This window comes from Arachis hypogaea, chromosome 4 (genome assembly GCF_003086295.3).
Source record: "Arachis hypogaea cultivar Tifrunner chromosome 4, arahy.Tifrunner.gnm2.J5K5, whole genome shotgun sequence".
In the NCBI taxonomy this organism is placed as follows: domain Eukaryota; kingdom Viridiplantae; phylum Streptophyta; class Magnoliopsida; order Fabales; family Fabaceae; genus Arachis; species Arachis hypogaea.
This window is the reverse complement of record NC_092039.1, coordinates 68,626,737-68,632,280: the sequence shown is the minus strand read 5'-3', so window position 1 is coordinate 68,632,280 and position 5,544 is coordinate 68,626,737. Positions and strand designations below refer to the sequence as shown.

The 5,544-nt window shown below is 40.6% G+C and overlaps 1 non-coding gene across 1 annotated transcript; it reads right to left on the bottom strand.

The window, feature by feature from the left end:
* Positions 1–323: 323 nt before the first annotated feature.
* On the bottom strand, positions 324–431 carry LOC112799505 (small nucleolar RNA R71). Its single transcript, XR_003201081.1, has one exon. It is a non-coding gene; the product is annotated as a small nucleolar RNA R71 (small nucleolar RNA).
* Positions 432–5,544: the final 5,113 nt, after the last annotated feature.

The window sequence follows — 5,544 nt, the reverse complement described above, 5'->3', positions numbered from 1 at the left end:
ATGGAAGAAGCATCTCAATCCCTGCCATTGGAGTAAACAACTTTGAGCTGAAACCTCAACTAGTTGCTCTAATGCAACACAACTACAAGTTTCATGGACTTTCATCAGAAGATCCCTATCAGTTTTTAACTGAGTTCTTGCAGATTTGTGAGACTGTTAAGACTAGAGTAGATCCTAAAGTCTACAGGCTCATGCTTTTCCCTTTTGCTGTAAGAGACAGAGCTAGAGCATGGTTGGACTCACAACCTAAAGATAGCCTGGACTCTTGGGATAAGTTGGTCACGGCCTTCTTGGCTAAGTTCTTTCCTCCTCAAAAGCTGAGCAAGCTTAGAGTGGATGTTCAGACCTTCAAACAAAAGGATGGTGAATCCCTCTATGAAGCTTGGGAAAGATACAAGCAGATGACCAAAAGGTGTCCTTCTGACATGCTTTCAGAGTGGACCATTTTGGATATAATCTATTATGGTCTATCTGAGTTCTCTAAGATGTCACTGGACCATTCTGCAGGTGGATCTATTCACCTAAAAAAAATGCCTGCAGAAGCTCAAGAACTCATTGACATGGTTGTAAATAACCAATTCATGTTCACATCTGAGAAGAATCCTGTGAGTAATGGGACGCCTTAGAAGAGGGGAGTTCTTGAAATTGATGCTCTGAATGCCATATTGGCTCAGAACAAAATGTTGACTCAGCAAGTCAACATAATTTCTCAGAGTCTGAATGGATGGCAAAATGCATCCAACAGTACTAAAGAGGCATCTTCTGAAGAAGAAGCTTATGATCCTGAGAACCCTGCAATGGTAGAGGTGAATTACATAGGTAAACCCTATGGGAACACCTATAACTCCTCATGGAGAAATCAACCAAATTTCTCATGGAAGGATCAACAAAAGCCGCAACAAGGCTTTAATAATGGTGGAAGAAATAGGCTCAGCAGTAGCAAGCCTTTTCCATCATCTTCTCAGCAACAGACAGAGAATTCTGAGCAGAGCCCCTCTAGCTTAGCAAACATAGTCTCTGATCTGTCTAAGGCCACTTTAAGTTTCATGAGTGAAACAAGGTCCTCCATCAGAAATCTGGAGGCACAAGTGGGCCAGCTGAGTAAGAATATCACTAAAACTCCTCCTAGTACTCTCCCAAGCAATACAGAAGAAAATCCAAAAAGAGAGTGCAAGGCCATTGATATTTTCTATATGGTCGAATCCAAGGAGGAAGGGGAGGACGTGAATCTCAATGAGGAAGACCTCATGGGACGTCCCCCAGATAAGAAAGAGTTCCCTATTGAGGACCTAAAGGAATCTGAGGCTCATATAGAGACCATAGAGATTCCATTAAACCTCCTTCTACCATTCATGAGCTCTGAGAACTATTCTTCCTCTGAAGAGGATGAAGATGTAACTGGAGAGCAAGTTGCTCAATATCTAGAGCCATCATGAAACTGAATGCCAAGTTGTTTGGTAATGAGACTTGGGAAGGTGAACCTCCCTTGTTCATTAGTGAACTAGATACATGGGTTCAGCAAACTTTACCTCAAAAGAAATAAGATCCTGGTAAATTCTTAATATCCTGTACCATAGGCACCATGACCCTTGAGAAGGCTCTATGTGACTTGGGGTCAAGTATAAATCTTATGCCACTCTCTGTAATGGAGAAAATAGGAATCTTTGAGGTACAGGCTGCCACATTCTCATTAGAGATGGCAGACAAGTCAATAAGACAAGCTTTTGGATTGGTAGAGGATGTGTTAGTAAAGGTTAAAGGCCTTTACATCCCTGCTGATCTCATAATCTTAGACACTAGGAAGGAAGAGGATAAATGCATCATCCTTGGAAGACCCTTTCTAGCCACAGCAAAAGCTGTGATTGATGTTGACAGAGGTGAACTAGTCCTTCAAATGAATGGGGACTACCTTGTGTTTAACGCTCAAGGATCTTCCTCTGCAACCATGGAGAGGAAGCATGAAAAGCTTCTCTCAATACAGAGTCAAACAAAGCCTCCACAATCAAACTCTAAGTTTGGTATTGGGAGGCCACAACCAAACTCTAAGTTTGGTGTAAAACCCCCACATTCAAACTCTAAGTGTGGTATTGGGAGGTCCCAACAATGCTCTGATAATTTGTGAGCTCCATGAGAGCTCACTGTCAAGCTATTGACATTAAAGAAGCGCTTATTGGGAGGCAACCCAATTTTTATTTATCTATATTTCTATTGTTCTTTTATGATTTATTAGGTTTATGATCATGTGGAGTCACAAAACAATTGCAAAAATTAAAAACAGAATCAAAAACAGTAGAAGAAACAGCACACCCTAGAGGAAAAGCTTATTGGCGTTTAAACGCCAGTAAGGAGCATTTGGCTGGCGTTCAACGCCAAAACAGAGCGTGAAGCTGGCGTTGAACGCCAGAAACAAGCAGCAGTCTGGCATTTAAATGCCAGGATTACACCATGAGGAGAGCTAGCGTTAAACGCAAGAAACAAGCATGGAACTGGCGTTCAACACCAGAAACATGCTGCAAATTGGCGTTGAACGCCCAAAACAAGCATGGAGGTGGCGTTTAACGCTAGAAACATGCTACAGTTTGGCATTAAATGCCAGGATTGCATGCAGAGGGCGTTTTACACACCTAATTGGTGCAGGGATGATAAATCCTTGACACCTCAGGATCTGTGGACCCCACAGGATCCCCACCTACCTCAACTCACCTTCTCTCATCTTCACATAATCTAATAACACTCTTCCCCAAACACCCTTCACCAATCACCTCAATCTCTCTTTCTCATCACCTCTTTACCACTCACATCCAACCACTCTTCCCCAAAAACCCCACTTACCTTCAAATTCAAAATCTCTTTCCTACCCAAACCCACCCTAAATGACCGAACCCACTACCCTCTCCCTCCACTATATAAACCCCTCCATCTTTCTTCATTTTCACATAACACAACCCCCTCTTCTCCCCCTTGGCCGAAACACACAACTCTCTCCCTCTCCTCCATATCTTCTTCTTCTTCTTCTATTCTTTCTTCTCTTACTCAAGGATGAGCAACATTCTAAGTTTGGTGTGGTAGAAGCATAGCTTTTTTATTTTTCCATAACTATTTATGGCACCTAAGGCCAGAGAAACCTCTAGAAAGAGGAAAAGGAAGATAAAAGCTTCCACCTCCGAGTCATAGGAGATGGAGAGATTCATCTCAAAAGCTCATCAAGACCACTTCTATGAAGTTGTGGCCAAGAAGAAGGTGATCCCCGAGGTCCCTTTCATGCTCAAGAAAAATGAGTATCCGGAGATCCGACATGAGATCCAAAGAAGAGGTTTGGAAGTTCTTACCAACCCCATTCAACAAGTTGAAATCTTAATGGTTCAGGAGTTCTATGCCAATGCATGGATCACTAGGAACCATGATCAAAGTATGAACCCGAATCCAAAGAATTATCTTACAATGGTACGGGAGAAATGCTTAGATTTCAGTCTAGAAAATGTAAGGTTGGCATTCAACTTGCCTATGATGCAAGAAGACGCACGCCCCTACACTAGAAGGGTCAAACTTTGATCAAAGGTTGGACCAAGTCCTCATGGACATATGTGTGGAAGGAGCTCAATGGAAAAGAGACTCAAAAGGCAAGCCGGTTCAATTAAGAAGACTGGACCTTAAGCCTGTGGCTAGAGGATGGTTGGAGTTCATCCAACGCTACATCATCCCCACTAGCAACCGATCCGAAATAACTGTGGATCGGGCCATCATGATCCATAGCATCATGATTGGAGAGGAAGTAGAAGTTCATGAAGTCATCTCTCTTGAATTCTACAAAGTAGCCGAAAAGCCCTCCACCTTGGCAAGACTAGCTTTTCCTCATCTTATTTTCCATCTATGCTACTTAGCTGGAGTTGTCATAGAAGAAGACATCCTCATTGAAGAGGACAAGCCCATCACTAAGAAGAGGATGGAGCAAACAAGAGTGCCTACCCATGGATCTCAAGAGACACATGAGGAAGCTCATCATCAAGAAATCCCTGAGATGCCTCAAGGGATGCACTTTCCTCCAAACAACTATTGGGAACAACTCAACACTTCTCTAGAAGGATTGAGTCATGATATGAACTAATTAAGGGTGGAACACCAAGAGCACTCCATCATTCTCCATGAGATTAGAGAAGATCAAACAGCTATGAGGGAGGAGCAACAAAGGCAAGGAAGAGACATAGAGGAGCTCAAGGACGCCATTGGTCCTTCAAGGAGAAGGCGCCACCATCACTAAGGTGGACTCATTCCTTAACTTCCTTGTTCTTACTTCTCTGTTTTTTGATTTATGAGCTTCATGTTTGTCTATGTTTGTGTCTTTGTTACATGATCATTAGTATCTAGTGTCTATGTGTTAAGGCTATGAATAATTCCATGAATCCTTCACCTCTCTTAAATGAAAAATATTTCTAATACAAAAGAACAAGAAGTACATGAGTTTTGAATTCATCCTTGAAATTAGTTTAATTATATTGATGTGGTTACAATACTTTTTGTTTTTGAATGAATGCTTGAACAGTGTATATTTTTTATCTTGTTATTTATGAATGTTAAAATTGTTGGCTCTTGAAAGAATGATGAACAAGAAAAATATTATTGATAATCTGAAAAATCATAAAATTGATTCTTGAAGCAAGAAAAAGCAGTGAAAAAAAAGGTGGCAAAAAAAAATAATAATAATAAAAGAAAAAGAAAAAGCAAGTAGAAAAAGCCAATAGCCCTTAAAATCAAAAGGCAAGGGTAAAAAGGATCCAAGGCTTTGAGCATCAATGGATAGGAGGGCACAAGGAAATAAATCTAGGCCTAAGTGGCTAAATCAAGCTGTCCCTAACCATGTGCTTGTGGCATGCAGGTCCAAGTGAAAAGCTTGAGACTGAGTGGTTAAAGTCGTGATCCAAAGCAAAAAGAGTGTGCTTAAGAGCTCTGGACACCTCTAACTGGGGACTTTAGCAAAGCTGAGTCACAATCTGAAAAGGTTCACCTAGTCATGTGTCTGTAGCATTTATGTATCCGGTGGTAATACTGGAAAATAAAGTGCTTAGGGCCACAGCCAAGACTCATAAAAGTAGCTGTATTCAAGAATCAACATACTTAACTAGGAGCATTAATAACACTATCTGAACTTTGAGTTCCTATAGATGCCAATCATTCTAAACTTCAAGGGATAAAGTGAGATGCCAAAACTGTTCAAAAGCAAAAAGCTACTAGTCCCGCTCATCTAATTAGAACTAAGCTTCATTGATGTTTTGAGTTTTATAGTATATTCTATTCTTTTTATCCTAATTGATTTTCAGTTTCTTGGGGACAAGCAACAATTTAAGTTTGGTGTTGTGATGAGCGGATAATTTATACGCTTTTTGGCATTGTTTTTAGGTAGTTTTTAGTAGGATCTAGCAACTTTTAGGGATATTTTTATTAGTTTTTATGCAAAATTTATATTTCTGGACTTTACTATGAGTTTGTGTGTTTTTCTATGATTTCAGGTATTTTCTGGCTGAAATTGAGGGACCTGAGCAAAAATCT